Here is a 21,934-nt window from a genome sequence, read left to right as displayed (position 1 = left end):
TCTCTCTCTCTCTCTCTCTCTCTCTCTCTCTCTCTCTCTCTCTCCCTTTCCTCCTCCTTTAGGAAAGCAGAACACAGAGGAGTATTTATTAAGGGGACGAGAAAAGACAGGGTCCCTGATACCTTGTCATGTCTAGCAAGTTGAACAACTCAAATAACACGATATTAAAGCCAACAGGTAACAGGGCACTGACAAACCATAACACATGTCTGCGGTGGCGGCAAGCACCACTCAGCACCAGCCATTGTTGCCAGGTGGAATTTCTGGTCTGGTATATTCACTTTAGTTCTTTTAAGAGAAGAAAGCTAGATGTTTATGCCAAGATATTGATGGCTAATAAAATAAACCAAAGAAGTATAGAGACAAGCCCACCAAGGTAGAGCCACTGTTTCATGCTCTCTGCTGCTGCTGTGGCTGCAAAGCTCTCTGGGTTTAGCTCTGTTAAGACTCCACATGGAGGAAACTGTTTATTGCTGAAGGCAGAGACTGTGCTTGTTTTATTCCTGAGAGGTTAGGAATATCTCTTTTCATATGATATACCCCAGTAATTTGGCATGCTTTAAAAATATATAAGGACTGTCAACAACAAACCTATAACTTAGGCATCTAGGACTCAATTTCTTTTACTTTGTGATACAAGTATTTGGACAGTTAATATTTTCTGTTATTGTTTCCCAAATTAAAATTTTAGGAGAGGCTAGAGATGAAATTTTTTTCTCAAATTACTGAAGAGTAATAGTAATCCCACCATCTTAATTAGGGTTTTACTATTGTGAACAGACACCATGACCAAGGAAACTCTTATAAGAACAACATTTAATTGAAACTGGCTTACAAGTTCAGAGGTTTAGTCCATTTTTATCAAGGCAGGAATATGGCAGCATCCAGGCAGGCATGGTGCAGGATGAGCTAAGAGTTCTTCATCTTCATCTGATGGTTGATAGCAGAGCAGTGGCTTCCAGGCAGCTAGGATGAGGGTCTTAAGCCCACACCCATGGTGACACGCCGACTCTAACAAGGCACCTGCTAATAGTGCCACTCCCTGGATCAAGCATATACAAACCATCACACTCACTAAACATAGCATATGCCAAATGTACTCGAACTTAACTTGGATGAACTCCATGTGGGGAGGCTCAGATGGTTAGGCTTAGTGGTGTGCTGAACTGATGAAAGTTTTCAAGATGACATCAGTTCCAGTGCTCCCATACATAAAGAACATTTCATTCATCTTAACAGACTTTAAGGAATCTCTGTGTTTTAAAGGGAAGAAAAATAACATCATCTTAACAGCAAGAGCAGAAAGCCAGAGCTAGAGCCAAGTCACTAATACAGATGATGGAAATCTGCTGTCCTTTCAGTGGTCTGCCTCTGCTTCACTGTAACCGTTACAATCTGCTTCACTGCTCCATCACTCCACTTGAATTAAAGGTATATGGTCAGCAAGCACACACCAGAAGCCTGCTTCACACTCCTTTATCCATCAGACTTGTCCACCGCAAAGCCTAGCCCTTTCTTTGCCTGCAATCATCCCATGGCACTCTGACTTTAAGTTTAGTGTCACAATTAAGTAACTTGACGCCTTTGAGTTAGCAATAAACAGGAGTTCCTCATCTGCAGGGCTTAGAAGCAGATCAGAAGTGGTACTCAGGATGATTGCATTCCTAAGCCCACAATTAGCATAGTTCAGAACTAATTTTTAGGCCTTAAATAAAGCCAAAAGAATCTACACAAAGCACTTCATTTTTTTTTTTCTGGGAAGGTTAAATGAAAATTAAAGTGTTCACTGGAAAGTCATCCTCTTTAAAATGCACTTCCTAACAACCACTTACTTGAGGAAGTAATAGCTACTATGGTTTGAGATTTTCTGGTATAAGTTCCCCTACTCTATCACAGCAGCAGAGAACCCACTCATATTTTTTTCTAAGTGTGGTAATTTGAAAATCATCCTTCAAGGCTGTTCTTGCAGTTTTAGTGATTGTACACATTTACACACTGTGGTAAGTTATTAGGCAAATAGAGGAAACTTGAGTGCTGGAAAGTGAAACAGGCAGCATTCTACAGAGACCTAAAGTAGGCAGTGACTAATAGCCAGGCAGTACGTCATATGTCTCCGAGAAAGAGCCCAAGTGCTTTTTGCAGCATGCTTCAAAACACTGCACACAACATCCAGCTCAGGGTAGGGAAACAGGGAGGGAGAGGTGTAGCTGCAGCAAGTGAGGTCTTGCTCCATGAAGCCCTAAAAAGGACGAGGAGCCGAGAGAAGGAGACCTCTACTCATGTGTGACAGCTGCTAGGTGTTGGAACTGGAGGGATTTTCATTTGAGATTCCTGTTAACTTTCCTATGGCAGTAGTCTCATGAGTTATCCTGTTGACCTTCAAGGCAGAAGATGTATCAAATGATTTTCCTTAGGATCCATCTAGAATAATGAGAGACAATGTATGAACATATACATGTTCATAAACATGCATATGCATGTTGAATAGGCTCCTACATATTATATATTTCTCTAGGTAGAACATATATAGTTCATATATGCATATTTTTTATACAGATCAAGCAAAAGGCTACATGAACCATGCAAGTAAATAAAACATTTTTAATAGCCAAATTAAGGAATTATAGAAATTTGGTGAAAGTTGATTTTAATGATATATTTTATTTACCTCCATCTGATAATATAGAGGAAATGGATGAAACTCAGTCCCATTTCCCCTGTATCCTCACATCATGCTTTTAACACCAGATAGATGAGGTACTTCCTTCATATCCAGAAGATAGTAAATCAGCTCTGTGGAGGTGCTGTGGGTTGAATATGAAATGTTCCACCATGAGCTCCTCTGTTTGAACCCTTGGTCTTTAGCTGATAATGGTTCCTTTGTAAAGGTTGTAGAGCCTTATGGGAGGAAGTGGGTACTGGAGAAGGCCTTGGGGTTTTATAAGCTGTCTCCACTTCTTGTTCACACTCTGTCACTTGACTGAGGATGCAATGTGACCATCGAGCTTCTTGTTCAGGCTGCTATGGCTTCCCCACCAAGATGGTATGTATACCCCAAAAGTGTAAGCCTGAATAAACTCTCCTCTCCTCAAATTGCTTCTTGTTGGTTATTTGTCTCAGCAATGAGAATACTGACTAGCTAAGGACCAAAAGAAGACCTTGGCTGTTCTAGAAACCAAACTGATCTGACATTAGCTACCTGGAGGTGACTTCAGGTTAAGATCACAGACCCCCCCAAGACTGACCTCACTGTAGTACTAGCTACACACTCCAGAATGTTTGAATTGTCCTCTTGACTGACAAACTATAAGTCAGGATTCTCTTGACCTGACCCTTACCTTACTTGTCTATTAGAAAGGATATTATGGAGGATAAAGAGGAAGATATGCATTTGGAATGACATAGAGGAAGAGATATGGAAAAAGCGAAGGGGTACCCTTTCTATCAGCCCCAGCACGGAAACCTCAGGTGTTCAGCTACATAGAAGCTCTCCCAAACCTGCCTTTCTAGCATTTTCTGAGGGCTTAGATGGGGGTTCTTAGTGATCAGGTGAAGCTTTAGCTTCTGTACCTTCTTCCATGGAGGCTGAGCAGTGAAGTGGAAAGTCATAAATATTTAATTTTTCCTTAATTGTTTTGTTGAACAGACCCCATTCTGAAGTTACCTTGGGGCCTCTGAGCAGTAGTCAGCCTATTAGCAAACAAAAGATAATTCATGCTTCCAGATAGAATATACACAGATAAGTAAACGTGTGTGTGTGTGTGTGTGTGTGTGTGTGTGTGTGTGTGTGTGTGTGTGTGTGTGTGTGTGTGTAGGCCAGTACAACATAACCATGGGCATTGTTCCTCAGGAACATCCAACTTGTTTTTAGTGTTGTTGTTGCTGTTGCGTTTTTTTTTCTGGGTTTTCTCTTGAGACTAAGTCTTTTACTGGCCTGGAGTTGATTGGCTGGTTGGCCAGTGAGTTGATTGGCTGGCCAGTGAGTTGATTGGCTGGCCAGTGAGTTGATTGACTGGCCAGTGAGCCCCTAGGAATCTGCCTGTGCCTGCCTTCTAATCTATGTACCACTGCACCCAAATTTTTATTTTTACTTTGTAATGTTGATTCTGAGACTCAAACTCACTCATACTTGTAAAGCAAGCATTTCACTGGCAAAGCTATCTTTCCAGCTTTCAAAAAACTATTAAAGAGATACACTTTATACCATGTTCATTGCCAGTCTTCAAAATCTGTGTCTATTTTATGCTCACAACACATCTAAGATCAAGTATTTGTCATTTTCAGGACTTAGCATATACATGTGACTCATGCATGTGCATTATGGGAGTGTGGGGTGGGATGCAGAGAGAGAGAGAGAGAGAGAGAGAGAGAGACAGAGACAGAGACAGAGACAGAGACAGAGACAGAGACATAGAGAGAGAGACAGAAAGAGACAGAGAGAGAACATTTCTTTCTGTGGTTGAGGCATGAATCAGAACTCCTAGGTGAAGCCCTCTTTTAAGGCACCAATTCTATGAGCCTTGCAATGCATGATGAATTTCGGAATGAATTATTTATTTATAGTTTACGGATACAGCTATCTATCAACATTTGGTAAGGCAAAGAGTTAGCATAACATAAACATTTCTGCTTTTAGGGTGATAGTTGGTTTAATGGAGGGAGTTAGGACGATTCCGTAGGAGAGAATTTTATCTCCTTGAGAAGTCGTGCTCTTCTGTAAGTCTGAGGTGAGATCATCAAATCAGTCCAGCTCTGGAAGTTACTTTGGGGATCCATTGGGATCGCTCGTATACACACGGCAAAAATGGTTCGGCTATGAGAACTTTACTCAAGGAAACAACTAAAGAATAATGTAGGGAAGTGAGCTGTGAAGGGGCAAAAAGCATTTCTGGCCTTGCCAAACGGACAGCCCAGATCCAGGATGGAAGTTTGCGGCAAGTGCGAGTGATTCAGAATACCCAGAGACAAAGATGAAAGGCAATCAATTATGTATGCTCTGATATTACTTTGCAAAAATGGCTCCTGAATTGTTTTATTATTTGATAGTGTTTTTCCAGGAAAATAAGCTTTTCTCTGCTACCATTTTTCACTTCGATAGAAGCTGACAAACCCTGAGCTGTTCTAGAGAGCATGTATTTCTAGCTAGTCCATGATTTGAATTGTAGATTGTGATAATACAGTCATAAAGTTTGCCCTGCATGCCTTGTCAGCTGATCGTAGCCTGAGAGCATTTTTAATGTCACATGATAGGGCTTAATGACTTTTGCATTGTGGTATGTATTCTATCAGGAAAATGAATCTATTCAGCTGCTCTGCCTTCTAAATTTTCTTCCATGAAATGCCACAGGATCCTGTGTGAACATGTACTTCCTTTCCCCATTGTGTTTCTTTCGGGGGCATCAAGGTATATGAACACTGTTTCTGATATAGAAAGGGAGCTGCTCTGTCCTGAATATCAAGGTAGCTGGAGGCCGTTTCTAGCATAGAAAGGGATCTGTCCCAAGCATCAAGGTACATGGGCACCGTTTCTAATATAGAGAAGAAGCTGTTCTGCCTCCAGGTCTTTCCCTTAATGCAGAGGGATGCAGGACAACTGGAAGTTAAGGAGTTTAACAACCACCTGCCATCAATGGAGTGGCTTCTGAAGTCGTTCCTGGCTACAGTTTGCTATGCTGTGTTTACCCTCTCATTATTAAGTAAAGCCTTTCTTCATCTGTCTCTGTGTTAGTTTCCCACTGTAGCTGACTATGTGGGTTGAGTCTTGGAATCTGGACAGGGAGAGCCAGCCTTGGAAATAAATAGGCTCATAAGGGTCCTGAGGTTACAGAGTTCATGTAGCCCCCATTTGTTTATGTGTCTACCTAATTCTGATATCTGAAATGATATAGTTAAATAACTTAAGGTACAGCAAACCAATTAGTCTCATCAATTCTTGAGTTTCATTTATATAGCATGCCATCTCTTCAGCCTAGTTTATCTCATGAATGTTTTTGTGTGATGCATCCTTGGTTCTGGGTAAGCTAGCCATTTATTATTTGTTTCTATGAAATATTTCCTGGTATGAATGTACTATGCTTATTGATTCACAGTCATGGTTATTAGCATCTGGATTTTTCTAGTTGTATGACAACTCTCTTTTTTAATTCAAACTCTACCATTGTCAAGGTATAAAATTTATGGGAAGGATGCGAAACACAGGGTGCTTCTTCTGGTCTGCGTGCTCTTGCAGGAGCATCTGAAACAGAGTGCTCCTTTTTAGTCTGAGTTCCCTGAGTAGCTTCCTGCTCAGTTCTTCAGCCCCATCCTTCACTCTCCTCCAAGCAATGATGCTGATGAGAAAAACACCAACAACGGTTCATTCACTGAGCAGGTCCCAGCCTCTAGCATCACCCCGTGGTTTTAGAAATGCCTCATGTAATTCCCACCGGGACTCTTGGAGGAATCATTATCCCCAGTTTACATGGAGAAGCTGGGAGTGGTGTAAGCTCAGCAGAGTTCCTACAAGCACAGAGCATATTAATTTCACTCTAGATGTTCATCCCAGCATTCTTGATCTCACTCACTCCCACTGACAAACACTGACCCGCATGTTCTGTAAAGATGTCACATCTTTGGGGTATGTCGTTGTCCATCTTTCCCCATCATGATCAGTGCTGTTATCAATTTTTAAAACATGCCCTTGGAACAATTGCTCTGAGACTTCAAGCCTTCACTGGCTTCGCTGTCACTAGTGTAAAGTTAAAAACCAAGTTCTGCATGTAGGGTTGAATCTCCTACTCTGGCTGACCTCACTTCACATCCACAAGCCCTCCAGGATGTGTGCTCCCTCTGGTCTAGACATAGCCTGACTTGCTTCAGGCAGTGCTTAGCCTCTGCAGGTGCCACTCCTTCTGCTTATCATCCTGAAGAGGTGACTTCTTGTCACTCAACTCTCAGCTCAGATGTTACCCTTCCACAAAGTCCTTTGAGTGCCCATTAGGAGGGGACCACTCATCTACTGTACTGCCTTACTTCCTTCTGAACACACACTACTCTCAAAATCATTGTGCTCAGTTAGACCCGTCCTACCAAATTGTTGTGTTCTGAGATTCTAGAAAAGTGCCTGACTGTTAGTATTCAACAGTCTGGATAAAAGACTTTTTAGAAGCACATTTAAGAAGTCACCATGACCCCATAGCTTATGTCCTTCTATATTCTAGAATAGTGGTACTCAACCTGTGGGGCACCAGCCTTTTGAGGGGTTGCATATCAGTTAATATGCATATCAGATATTTATATTATTTTTCATAGCCATAGCAAAGTTACAGTGATCAAGTAGCAACAAAAACAATTTTAGAGTTGGGGCCAGCCCAACATGAGGAAGTGTACGAAAGGGTTGCAACATTAGCAAGGTTGAGAAGCACTGTTTTAGAAATAAAGAAAATATTAGGTTAAAACTGTGACTTTGCATGAAGGCAAGAGGAGGCTGCAGTCTGTAGAGAGGAACGGGCGAGAGGGAAGGAAGCTGGGCATGATATTAATTTTGTGAAGGGAAGATACTCGCAATGGCAGGTATTGACTCCTGGCAATGAAGCAATTTCCCCTATGTCAGAACTAATCATATGATCCCGGAAAGTGGTCCTCTTCTTATTGTTATTATTTTTCACTCTTTGTAAAATACCAGAATGGAGAAACTGTTTCATGTCCAACTGCAGAGCACAGTATGGGACACAAATAATAAAAAGCATGTGTATTTTTATGTTGAAATCTCAAAATTAAAAAAAAAAAAGACCACCATAAAAGGATATCTGGCTGTTCTTCAATCAGTGCCACTCCTTCTAACAGCATGCCTAGGAGCAGCGATAATCCTGTCTTTTTCTCTGTGCGTGGAGTCAACACACGTGCCCTTAGTAACAAGCTTTTCCCTATCCTATATGTAGACTGCCACTTTGCCATTTGGATGGCTGGAGGTCAGTCTCTACACTTTCTCACTCAGCAGCCTTTTAGCTGTTCAGAAATTTGTTCACAAGTTTTAAATTTAAATGTCTTTAGCTCATGGATGCAGATTAAAATTCCTGGCCCCCAAGCAACCATTGTCAAAGAGACTCATAGCACGTTGCTTCTAGAATATTACATGCCAAGCATCCTAGGGTATGCACAAGAATTATGTGTGTGAAGGGTAAGGTTCTTGCTTTTTATGCTCTGGGAAGGAAAGAAAAGCCATGTGAGAAACGTAACTGGGCAGTTCAGCCTCAGAGTTTTGAAGGATTGTATTCCTCAGCTAGTCTAGGCAGGATTTCTTAATATTCTGCATCAAATTGCACCCCTTGCCTCTGATTCAAGTCTGTGCATTCATCTCTTCCTCCTACCTCAGGCTTTTATTGATGCTTCCAGCTCCAGGCAGTGCACAACTGCAAACTTCTGTTTACCATCGCTGAGTAATGATGCTAATTCCAGTGCCCAGGGATAACACATCACTTATTAAACACTACTGCAATAACCATTAGGTGGTAATTCACAGGGAAGCAAACATGAATTAAAGAGCATCCCTCCCCACCAACTGGCTAGAAATCAGAAAAAGCAGAGCATTCCACTCCTGGATAGTAGTGGAAAGAGGTAAGGGCTTCATTGATGACCTGCTGTATGTTCTTCAGAGTAGGTGATCTCTCTAAATTTCAGTTGACACTCAGTACATTTGGAATAGTCATTTCCATCTCCCAGCCCCTCTATAGTGGGAACAACATATTCAGTTTGACTTAAGTTGGTAAGAGCTCTTGAAAGAACATTTCTGTCAGTCCTGAACATTTGCATGAGTCCTGCTGTCTATGCAGTTTGCAGCAAAGCCAGGAAAGACATCTTAAAACACAAAGGCTTCACTATGCCATCTACAGGTATATCTCTTTTTAAAAGATTTGTTTATTTTTGTTTTATGAGTAGGAGTGTTTTGCCTGCGTATATGTCTGGGCACCACATATACTTCAGGTGCCCAAGGAAGCCATATGAAGGCATCCAATTTTCGGGAACTGGAGTTACAGGTGTGCATGAGCCTCTGTGGTGCTGGGAACCGGAAGTGTGTCCTCTGCCAGGGAGAGGAAAGGGTTTATTCAGCTTACACTTCAACATTGCTGGTCATCACCAAAGACCACCAGCCCAGGGAAGGCACCACTCACAATGGGCATTCCCACCCTTGATCACTAATTGAGAAAATGTCTTACAGCTGGATCTCATGGAGGCATTTTCTCAAGGGAGGCTCCTTTCTCTGTGATAACTCCAGCTGGCTCCAATCCTCTTAACTGCAAAAAGAGTTCCCTTTGCAACATGTGTCCTCTGTTCTTACTCGAGGCTCCCTCTGACTTCACATTGCAGCTTCCCTTCCTGATTGTGTGTGTGTGTGTGTGTGTGTGTGTGCGCGTGCGCGCGCGCATGCCATGACCCATGTGTAGAGGTCAGAAGACAGCTGGTCAGAGTTAATTCTCTCTTTTTATTATGTGGATGGCAGAGGCTGAACTCGGGTCTTTAGGCTTGGTGGCCAACACCTTTACCTGCGGAGACATCCCACCGCTCCAACTTTCCTGTTCTATGTATTTCGCTACTCTCTCTGCCCTGCCCTCACTAAGGTTTTCTAACTCCTTTCATAGCCTACTTTCTACTTTTGTGCCCTAAACACACACACACACACACACACACCCTACTAGAGTGTGCACAGGAGAAAAAGAACAGATTAGGATTTTCTGAATCTTGCTTATTTTGCTTAAACTGATTTCTAGTTTTGTCTATTTTCCTGAAAACTGCCATGCCACCTTGGAAAATTAGGAAATAATTATAGGTATGGATATTCCCAAAGGAAATAGAAATATATCCTAAATAAATTCATGTCTATAAGTCTTAAGTTTTAAAGAAAAAGTTTAAATGACTAGGAAACCAAATCTGACCAAATTAGCACAGTAGTCTACATTTATTTTAGGAATAGATTATATCCTTTATCATTGAAATATTGAAAACACTACTCTAAGAGGGTCTAACAAGAAAATAGCTTTCCATCGTGTTTGATCCGTATTTTCCTTTAGCTTTTGGCCCAAGTAATGAAGGAATGAAAATAATCAGATTTCAAAATAAGTATAATAAATGCAGAAGATAATGAGCCTTAGCGCTTCTGTCCAACACTCTCAGGAGAACTGACATCTCAGGACTTTGTATCGACACCCACAACTCATCTCTACCTAGGCAGCTTTCTTAAATTCTTATAAAAAATTGATATATTTAAAAGAATTGTCAGTATTATTGAGGATCATAATAATGCCCTAAGATCAGCACCTCAGATTTCTGGGGTTCCCTTCAGTGCAGTCAGCTTCACAAAGAGCAGCCATCTCTCCAAAAAATCAGAGAGCTTAAGAAGCAACAAACATGTTCTGCTTTTATTCAAGTCTACTTTAGTTTTGAAATATTTCAAGTTGCAATTTCCTAATCCGATTCCATGACTTGAAGTTGGGTAATCTCCTTTAGTTCAGGTCACACTAATGTAAAGGGGGAGGAATAGTATCATGTCCATTTGAGCATCGAACAGTTCTTTGTACAGTTCTGTGCACTTATTTGATACACATTAACACCTAAATATCAGATCCATGAAAATACCAGATCCGAATGGTCTTGCTAAGACTTGGACGACACTTACTAGACTTCTAGAATGTGTGCCCAGTCATTTGCGTGGGTAGTTTCAGTGTAGGAAGAACATGAAGTTCTGAGTTTATGCATATTATCAACATTAGTATGGCCACGTCAAGGATCCCAGTGCCTCCGATATGTGGAAATGGTAAAATCTTTTCTAGTCAGACTCAGAGAAATGGCAAAGTCTTCTACTGGTCCTGAACTGCAGCTTCCTCTGGTTCTATGTTTGCTGTCTGAGACTGCTCCCTTATAAAGACATCCTACTAAGACAAAATAAAGATGCCTTTTTAACTGTATACATAAACCTGACCCCTTAATTCAAATGTGTACCTTAGATGCAGTTTCTGACTACTGTGGTACAATCTCTATCAGATTGTGAGACCCACCTTCTCTGTATGTGTACCTGTCATTTCTTCGTTCTTTACTGCCCCAGTCATATCAACCCCAAAGTCATGCAGATCTCAGGAGGAGAGAAATCAGTAATATCTTTATAGTGAATATCAGATATTCACTATAAAACAAAAATTAGTACACCAACTTTTAACTATGCCACAGCAAATGTTCTTCCTCCAGTTCAGAAATGTCCCCCATGGAGGCTTTGCTTTATGAAGCAAGTATGTATCATATTAACATGTTTTGTCTGCAAATCACCATATAACCGAGTGTGCACTGCTCTGCTAACATGTATACAAAATCCAGCTGCTGGAAAGGGTGCCCTCTGCATTCTGTTAGTGTGTGTGTGTGTGTGTGTGTGTGTGTGTGTGTGTGTGCTCACATGCACATATGCGTGCACATGCACACACACAGTAGTAAGAGAGCATACAGTATGGAAAGATGCATGGGAACTGATATCTGAACTGTGCAACTGATTAGATGGGAAGGGGTAAGGAACGACTTACTTCCTGCAGCATCTCCACCACCAGAAATAGTTTTCAGTAGCTCAACAGTACATTTCTAGCTTTACCATTGCAGATTTGATTATTTATAAAACACTTTATTTTTACATCTTTGTTCCCCATGACTCTTCTAGGCTTTTATTTCTGTTTTCCTAAGTATACATAAGAAATAAAATAAGTGACAAAAAATCTTGACCAGTTTATCTTTCGGAATTTGCAGGGTTGTGGGACTCACATGGTTGTGAGTCACATGGTTCCTGTATGTTCCTTCTTCACCCATATTAGATTTTATGTAAAGCCAGGCTTGGCGTTTTTGGTTTTTTTTCAAGTTTTTTCCTCAGTTTAAAAGTGTGAGACTATCTCTAAGTTTCAGTTGTCTGTTATGGAATAGAGGTGAATAATATTTGTTCTGTGAATGTGGCAACTTTGAGGATATCCAATGAGTTAATCTATAGGAAAGATTTTTACTGCATTTTTTTATTACCCTGGACATGTGTCAAATCTTATTGAATGTGATGCCTTTTACAGCCTTGCCTTGAGAATGGCTTAGAGACTATAATTTAGCTCAGCCAGACAAAATACTATTAGAGATTTGAAGATATTTGACATGAGTACAAGCTTCAGGATTGGTGAGCATGTGTGTGTCATACTTCTAGAACAGTCCATTCAGACATTTTCTCATTTTCTTATCTATCTTAGTCAAACTCAGGTTAGGCTCCATTCCTGATCTATGTGCTTGGCGGCTTTGTGCTGTTCCCATGGTTACAGAACCAAGTCGTGGACAGTCCTGATACTGTTGTTGCTACTGGTTTAAGGCTCTCTGTCAGCTCACTCCTTCAGTTCTGGCCTTGCCTTTTATCACTGAGCAGTGGTTAGCTCAGCACCTCTGTATGTCCAACCTAGTAGTTATATGAGTGGACACTGGGTGGTGAGTGCATTTTCCCTTCTTCCTCAGGACATTCTGTTCAAGAATGCAGTCTCTCACATGGCCTTGCTCAGAAGAGAAGTCAAGGAGAACTGACAATGAACTGGGCTTGCAACATTCAGCAGTTAGTACAGGGATGCAGCCAGTAATTACTTTTCCTGGACTCCTGCCTCTTTGCTTTCTTTTCTTCTCTTGATTTCCCTGAATAGCACATTTTTGAAGATAGAAGAGTTCTCTACTTTCTGGGCTAAGCTACTGTCTGAACATGTAAATGTTTGTGTGTCCTACATCTATGCCCATAATAGAAGAAGATCTGCTGTATCAAAGCAAATAGAGTAATCCAGATCTGTCATGTTAAACGTCTCTCTGGAGTAAAGGAAGGCAGTGAAGATGCATGTATGTATGACTGTGTTGGCTAGTTTTATGTCAATTAGACACAAGCTAGAGTCATCTGAGAGAATGGAACACCAATTGAAATAATGCTTCCATAAGATCGGGCTGTAGGTAAAGCCTAGGGTGTGGGAGGGCCCAATCCACTGTGGATGGTGCCAGTCCTGGTCTGATATTCCTTGATGCCATAAGAAAACACATTGGGCAAGCTATGTAAGGCAAGTCAGAAAGCAGCACTTCTCCATAGCCTCTATACTGTTCACACCTCTGGTTCCTGCTACTTCCTACTCTGACTGCCTTTGATAATGAAAAGAAATAAACTCTTTGTTCCCTAAGTTGCTTTCAGTCAGTTTGATCAAAGCAATAGAAACCCTAATACTATGTCTCAGATGGCAAAGCGCTTGCCAGGCAAACATGGGGAGCTCTGATCTCAGTACCCACATGAAAAGCTGGGAATAGATATAGGGGAATCCCTGGGGCTCCCTTGCCCAGGTGTTCATGTGGTGTGTACACACACACACACACACACACACACACACATACACACTGAGAATGAGGGAGTTGTTGTTCTAGATTCTTTTCTGTTAATAAGTATCCTGACCAAATACAACTTAGAAGAGAAAAAAAGTTTACTTGACTTACTTCTAGGGCACAGTCCATCATTGAGGGAAGTCTGGGTAGGAATTTGTGCAGTAACTAAAGCAGAAACCACAGAGGGACACTATTTTGTAGCTTAACCTCTTTCTTCTATAGACCAGAGCCTCCTGCCTAAAAATAGTATTGCCCACAGCCAGTAATCAGTGAAAACAAATTCTCATTGTCATGACAACAGGCCAATCTGATCAAGGGACTTCCTCAACTAAGTTTAGTTGAGAAAGAAACTAATTAGGACAGTAGATGACCATGCTCAGAGCAGCTCAGGAGGAACAAGGACACAGCAGAAATGAGACTGTTAAATGTCCAGAATGATGAGTGTTTGAGATGTTTGAGAAGATGAGAGCTGACTTGGTTGGGGTGGTGACTTTGTAAAGTGCTTATTGTGCATAGCAGTGTTCTTTGCTTTTTATAAGTAGGGCCTTGGTTTCTTCCTTTGACAGATTATTAAGAATCATAGTTTGTGGGCTAGTGATGGCTCAATGGTAAAAAGCACTTACTGCTCTTGTAGAGGATCCATGGATATGCTGGAGACCCTCTTTCTTGTGAAGTACCCACAGCCAAGAGAAGAACCATGGAAGGGCTGCGAGTAAGAAAACAGCTAGAGGCTATTCGGCAACCATGTAGTTTCATGTATAACTCAACAGGCATGTGTAAGTTCCTTATATCTATGTTTAATTTTTACTCTTGGTATTTGGTCCGAAGGGTTGAAATTGAGTATTGAGAGCCATCACAGTGTCAGGAAAATACGTGGTTATGAGGTAGCTACACTTTAGAGTAAATACATGCAGTTAGAAGTTTTCTACCTGTCCTGTCTAGCTTCATCCAGCTCTCTAGAAGAAGTTAGTAAACTTCAGGAGTAAACAGAGAAGAGAATATACATGTGTATGTGTGTGTGTGTGTGTGTGTACACGCGCGTGCATGCAGGCATGGGAATTCTAAACTGTAGTGTCTAAGGCTGCAGAATCAGGGCTTTCAGAACAGCCTGGGCTACATACTGCAACAAAGGAGAGTGAAGTGCCCATTTGCCTTTTTTTATATGGGTCTGAGACCTTCTGCATACACTTCTCTAGATGCATTGTCCAGGAGTTCTGAGTAGGCAATGAGGTGATTTTCATCTTCTGGGATAACTTCCTGCAGTAAGTAGGTAGGCGGGCTCCTCGATTGATAAGCTAAATTAGATGGAAAGTGGCTCAAATCAGATTCTGGGTGATTGCTCCCGCCTCGCGACTCTCAGCACTTATATTCTATTCCACTCTTTTGGCAAATGATTATGGCCTGTCTTGTGACATCTCTTATATTGTTACTTCATCCTTTACCGTTTGCATTTTTCTCTCAATTTTTTCTCTGTCCAGTCTTATTGGTTAGTTGTTGGAGATAGAAATGATGTTTCATTGTCTTGGTATCTTTCTCACTCCCAATGCTGAGAAAAGGGGTTATGCTTATTTTGATTGATAGTTGTTGCTTGGGAAGGGGAATTTTCTAAGCAATGTTATTAAATGCACCTTATTTTAGAAAAGTGAAAATGAGGGTAAAAGATTCTCTTCTTATGTTTTATATAAAAACATGTGCCATCAGAATAAATAGGTTTGAGATAATTTGCTCTGGTCAATATCACACAATCATGGAAAAGGTTTAGTTTTTGTTTTTGTTTTTGTTTTCCTAACAGTGAAACTTTGTTTCTAAACAAGATATAAATTCAAATCATACGCAATTGCTAAAAACTACAAATAGGTCAGTATCATGTGGCTCAATCTAGTAAGATAAATGAGGCAATAGTAATTCATCTGCTTGCTTCCATCTTTGCTTGAATGAGTTTAAAGGAAGCAAATCCTCTGTGTCCTAATCTTAGAGAGATGAAGCTAGGACAATGCAGATCCTGTAACAGAAGTTGATGTCAGGCAAGAATTTGAGCCATCAGTGGCTCTTGTCATGAGTTGGTACCACAGTGGCTGTTAGGCTCTCCCTGCTGCAATGGGACCTCCAGAACATTGTTGTCACATGAATAAGAGTCATTATCATGGCCTTGAGGCAATATCAAAGTCAGTGCCAATCAGATCTCATTCAGTGGTTCCTGGAGGAAGGTGAGCAGCTCATCTACTGTATTGTGGAAGATCAAAACAAAGGCCAAGCAAATGACTGCATGCAGCACAGTATACATTACACAGAAATCTCATTTATTTAGCTACCACTACAGATGCCAATACAACCATCTTCTAAGGTGATGGAATGATCTTCCAGGTGGCTGTTACAAAGAGTGACAAAATGTAACACATCCCGTATAAAATAGGGACAAGATTGCTACCAAGTCAGCTATTTAGAACAGGAGTAAAAAGTCTGTGATTCTTTTTAAACTCTGAAGAAAGCTACTACCTCCACTATATTCTTAGTGTAAATATTGCAGTAATAAAGCAGAGCCTGCAATAAAGCTGTAAATATAATAAGATGTGTGACAATAGTGCCGTTATCATTGTCAACAAAAATCAATAGTGATTCTTAATTATTGTCTAATAGCACACGACAATATATAATACACATCCTTTAAAAATTAAAGAAAACAGGAATCATTACAGCATTTGAGATGTGTGGTCTACAGGGGTCCACATCATGGTTGCAAAACTGTCCAGGGGAATTGCAGGAGGAAGGGTGTATTTCCCAGTCTTCTTCCTCTGTTGATTTTTATTTTACTCAAGTCCGTAGTTTTGCCTCCTTACTTTTTTTTTTTTTTAATAACACTGGGTTTTATATGTTTGTTTCTATCAACTTGAAGTGGGGAGATCAGGGAAAGAATTAAATTAGCAGTTTTCTTGTTGATTCCTCTTGTTAACTCAGAATTATCTTCCGCATTCCTCCAGAGGAAGTTAGATTCCCAAGTGGATGTGTGCAGAGGGGAACGTGCGCATCACATGCTGGGCAAGCAACAGCGAGCCTAGTGTCAGATTAGAGACAGAGATTAGAAGGAGCAACTTCAGAACAAGGACTTGTTATTGGAAATGTTAGCAGCCAGGTGTAAGAGGGCAACTGCAGGGCCAGCTTCCCAGGACGAAGACCATATAACATTAAAACAGAACAAAATAAAAAAAAAAAAAAACCTGAGTTATTGCTGCATTCTGACCCTACTAAATGCTTGACTGAAGAGTAGCTTTTTAGAGATTGGAAATACTGGGCATGGAAGAGATGTTTGACTTAATGTGTACACAGATCTATACAATCCAAAACTATAGATCTAAGTATAAACCAGAATCATAGAGTAAGGAAAAACAAGGCATATCCAAACATGTAACTGCCCATTTCCTTTTCTATTTCCTGTAGGTAGAACAGTCCCGTTGTAGGTATTTATTCAGTATGGCCAGGGATTATTAGCCACTGTGTTGCTCAGAGTGACATGTTTCTTTTCTTCTTAGACTAGCCACTTTACAAAGGGAGAGAAGAAATGTGAAAGAGGTTCAAGAGATTCCCTTAAGACTTCTGGTTTCAGGTTAAGTCACATCGCTGGGACTCTAGCCTGGATCTGTCAGACTCCAGAGCCATTGAGTTTTTCATAATGTCCTGTGTTGTCTGTCTCTACTTAGAGGCCTTCTATAAGAAGATTGTGTAGTGGCGCACACCTTTAATGCCATCACTTGGGAGACAGAGGCAGGCAGATCTCCGAGTTTAAGGCCAGCCTGGTCTACATAGCACATTCTGTATCATCCAAGGCTACATAGTAATACCCTGTCGACATTTTTTTCAGATAGAGTGAGGAGAGCTGAGAGTTCATACTGCCCTTATAGTAGATCTGAATTTGATTTCCATCACCCCTGTCAAATGACTCACAGCTGCCTGGGACTCCAAGTCCAGGGCATCTAATATCTCTGGCTTTTGAAGACACCTATCTTTAAACAGGCAGACACATATGCACATGTAATATTAAATAAATGCATGTATTTTCAAAGGAGAGACTATAGCATGTAAGACCCTGTAAAGAAAGGGAAACAGGGGTAGGAGCTTCCCCCAACCCAAAGAGTGTCAGTTGGGTCTTAGAAAGGATGCCAGCTTGGATTTTCCTAAGAGCAGAAACCTGGTACCTGAACTGGCATTGGAACCTGATCCATGGTTGTATGGAACCTGTGTCCCCATTCCACAGCCACAACCAGCACTACAGCTTAACCCCTATATGATCTGTCAGCACACTAAAGTTCCAGAAGGATTGACTTTACCAACTCAAAGCTGGTCTTTTCTCCTTGCTTGTCTCTGGTCTTTTAAGGACAGCTTTCAGAGAATGCTCAAAGTGGATCCATGTCTGGGCACAGAATGACATCTCTATACAATGGGCACCAGGCTTTGCCCTCTCTGCCTGGAATGCCTGCTCTCATCTTTCCACTCACTCTCAGTAGTTGATGTGGGTGCATTGGGGAAGGTTGAAAGAGTCTGCAGGGAAGAAGCAGGAACTCTGATAGGCATCATGAGGCGAGAAGGCATCAAGTGTAGCATTCTTCCAAAATAGAGTCTGGCACGTGGCTAACAATGTCTCCCTTCCCAGAGGATGCTGGGAACCCCAACCTGCATTCTTTGAGATGACTGTAGCACCTAGATGTGCACATGTGCCCATACAATGCTGATAGCAGCTCTGTGGGTTTCATTTCTGGTTTGCACTGGTTTGCACTCAGAAGCTTGTCAAGAATAACCAAACAGAAGTATGCTACGTCTTTAAGTCTCAGAATAGTCACCTTTGGCAGAATTCTACCATCGAGAGTGGCCTGTTTTGACTAAAATGCTGAGCCAGTGCTGCGACAGTCACTGCTGGTCAGTACACAAATTCACCTCTACCTCTGAGAACTTCTGCTTTGAGCAAATAGTGGAAATGGGTTTAAACAACTTTCATTTTCATCCCTATGTGTGATTATGAGTCATCTGTGAAGCAGAAAGAAAAAAATTCATAAGCTGGGCCTACTCTGTGGTCTCAACAGTACTTCAGCAAAGATTATAAGGGAATCAACAGGAAATGCATACATATACCCATCATAAGGCTGTCACACTGATGAAACATGTCCAAACTCTTCCCTGCCGGGCGACTTTCAAACAAGCTGCCATGTAAAATTTCAGGCAGGAGTTAATAAAGGAAACCCTTTTAATAAACATTCAGGCCACTTTAAAAGATGGAAATAAAAGCCTTTTGGAGCACTGGAACTTTTATTTATTTGTGGATAGAACAGGGGGAATGTTTGTTCTCTGCACGGGCCTCCAGGGTTAGGGAAATAATTGGAGTGGAGAGAAACAGCTCTATTTCTGCTTTAAGAAATGTATGGGCCCAGATGACATTACACATACACGTGTGGGACCGCTTTATGTATCACACTTCTTGTTTATCAAATCATTGTTTTCCTCTAGGGGTCATTAAGAAAAACATTTTCTTCACAGGAACAGTAATCAAGTAAGAGCTGATGCTCCAAAGTGAGGCAGAACAGCTAAGGGAGCATCCTTTTTGTTGCCCTGGAATAATCCTATAGCATTCTGTTTCCCTCCCTCTTATAGAGACCTGTGCTTGAAAATACTCTGAAAGAAAAAGTATTGTTTTGACTTTCTGGTGGTCAGCATGCACTAGGTCCCTTCTGAATATATTCTGAATGAGGGTTCTCACGGCACAAGCTGCATGGAGATAATTAGGAAGTTAATGAGCAGGCTAATATTTCCACAGTGTAGATAGGATTGGTTTCATTTTATTTAAGAAAAGCTTTAACTGGAAATTAGATTTGACTATGCATAGTTCTCTCAGCTAGCCTAGCATGTACAATATGTCCAGTTAGGCAAGGTTGTGCACTATGCACCAACTTGCACATTACTGTTATGTGTGTGTAGTGTGGGTTGCGCCGTGCTGTGAAAGCAGTCTTAGAGGCTTCCAAGCAGCATCTATTCTCAGTGAGCTGATACAAGGCAGAAAGCTGTGAGTTCATTTGATAGACATCAGATGTCACTTACTGCTGTGCACCTTTACTAGAGTTCCCCTTTACATAGTAGGTAGAAAGAGCTTTCACAATGTATCACATGGAAAGAATTGAAACGGACGGCCTTGGTGAATTCGATGTGGTCGAAATATGCTATTGGAAGTAATTTAAGAATTACTTAAATTCTACTTTAAGTAATCAACAAGCTTGTCATTTTTCTATTAACTTTTTAGTTGCCTGGCTTTTGAGAGTGGTTGTATTTCCCTTTTTGAAATCACTGCATTTAACTTTGAATTCATTTCTCCCAGACAGTGGTTAGTTAGGAGTGATGGAGCAAGGCCAGAGTTCAGCATGTATTGGCAGAAAATATTTTTATGGAAGGGAATAGTTCATATATTTAAAAAAAAAATTAGTAACTCTGACAGATATGCCCACCTCCTAGTTTTTAGTTATCGTGGTTCTCCTTAATATCATGTTTGACATTAGATGTCTCTCCAGAGAGAAAGGAAATCATTTGGAAATTAGGTGCATAAAGGTTATTAAAATAATATTTAAAATTCTGGTCCTACACGTTTTACTTCACCCCTGATTAAATGCCATGGGTAGAAGTGTCTGGTCCTCAGTCTGTACACATGCTTAAGGCCGAGTCCACCTGGAGGACAGGAGATGCTGAGGAGCGCTTGCTTCACAGCCTTTCTCCTTCCAGCTACCATCAGCAACCATTCTATTAGCCAACGCGGAGGACTGCCTTCCCCTTCTCGCATCCCTCTCTTCCTCCCTTTTTCCATCTTTTCCTCCCTTGTTTTCTTTATTTTGTGTTGTGTGCCCCTGTGTGTGTTTCCATGTCAGAGCACATGTGGAGGTTAGAGGGCAACCTTAAGTAATGGGCCTCATTTCCTGCCTGTGACTGAGACAGGCTGCTTATGAACAGCTACTATGCCGAGTTAGCTCGTCTCTACACATCTAGGAGTCTCTGCCAAGCACTAGCCCATGAAGACAGATGCTTAGAAAACTGTGTATTTCTATGTGTGTATACTGTGTGTGCCAGCACATATGCCACAAAACACATGGAGAGATCAGAGAACAACTTCGTGCTGTCAATTATTTCTTTCCCCCTTCATGTAGGCTCTGGGGATTGAACCCAGGTCACCAGGCTTTCCCAGCAACTCCTTTACCTAAGAGCCAGATGTCTGGCCCAAGACAGAGTTTTTAAGATCACACAATACCAAAAGCTTTCTTCTTCCCATGGGCCTTTCATAATTCACTTAATAATCCCAATAACTAAGCATCTGCAAGGAACAGGTTAGTAATAATCCAACTTTGAAACTTTAAAAATGAAGCCTTTTGAGTTACACTGATGAGTTTCAGGAGTTAGTCCTGAGCATCGTGCACATGAAAGGGGAAACTAAAACGTTATTACTCACTGTAAAACATTTCACTACGTACTGAAAGCTACTAATGTCGCACATTGTATCCCTGAGCAGCTGGCACTTTATCCATAATTCTGAATGAGGGTAGATCAGTCTTAAGTACACTGTTGCTGCAGCCTTTATGATAAATAGTAAGGACATTTGGTTTGGTGGAAAGTAATGGCTTTCAGTTATTATAATGGTTTTACCAATAAAGCGTGTGTTTGTTTTCGCTACAGGTATGTTGGTCTCACTCATCCAAGGGCCTTCTTTGTCCAGTGATTATTACATTGAAACTTCCATTAATTCATTGATCAGATAGAAAAGTTTCTTTCCAGAAGTCATAGTAAAATCCAGCCATGAGACTCATGAGACTATCTGGGATCCCTTGCTCATGGCTGAACTTAAAACTGTAGCCAATGGGAAGGAGCAGTTGTTAACCAGACCTGGGTCACAGTCCCTATTTTTGTCTTTCTAAGGTAGCAGGTGGAGATGGATTCCCCCAAAGGAAATCTAGAGATATAATAATAATAATAATAATAATAATAATAATAATAATAATAATAATGTAATAAAGGCTGGTGCAATGCCTACATCAGTGCCTTGGTGTGCCTGGTGCTTTCTGCCCAAGTGGCAGGACAGGAGGTTTAGCATCCATGTAATCCCATTTGGATGGGCAGCAAACTGATTGGTTAGACTTTCTGAGTCAGTGAACTCTGATTATGGTGAGAGACCCTGCCTCAATATATGGGTGGAAAGCAATGTAGGAAAGCATCCAACATCAGCCTCTGTCCTCCACATACACACATGCACATACACATCCATAACATCAACCTCTGTCTTCCACATATGCACATACACATCCATAACATCAGCCTCTGTCCTCCACATACACACATGCACATACACATCCATAACATCAGCCTCTGTCTTCCACACACACACACATGCACATACAAATCCATGGGCACTCCCAATGTGTACATGGGTGCATGAGCACACGTAAATTCATACCCCAAAGGAGGAAGGTCTTATTCTCTTATTCTCTCTCTCTCTCTCTCTCTCTCTCTCTCTCTCTCTGTGTGTGTGTGT

The 21,934-nt window shown here is 41.1% G+C and overlaps 1 protein-coding gene across 2 annotated transcripts in view; it reads left to right on the top strand.

The window, feature by feature from the left end:
• Fhit (fragile histidine triad diadenosine triphosphatase) overlaps window positions 1-21,934 on the top strand; it is a 1,532,796-nt gene that overhangs the window by 244,456 nt on the left and 1,266,406 nt on the right. The window contains exon 1 of one of the 2 annotated variants that reach the window (XM_029541579.1): window positions 14,128-14,162. The exons of the other annotated variant lie outside the window; for it this stretch is intronic. The gene's annotated coding sequence lies outside the window, so the exon portion shown is untranslated. Of the gene's footprint in view, window positions 1-14,127; window positions 14,163-21,934 lie in introns of those variants that run through there. 2 annotated transcript variants of the gene reach the window in all.

This window comes from Mus pahari, chromosome 8, assembly GCF_900095145.1.
Source record: "Mus pahari chromosome 8, PAHARI_EIJ_v1.1, whole genome shotgun sequence".
NCBI lineage: Eukaryota > Metazoa > Chordata > Mammalia > Rodentia > Muridae > Mus > Mus pahari.
Note: the sequence above shows the minus strand (reverse complement) of the source record. Positions and strands in the feature narration are given on the sequence as shown.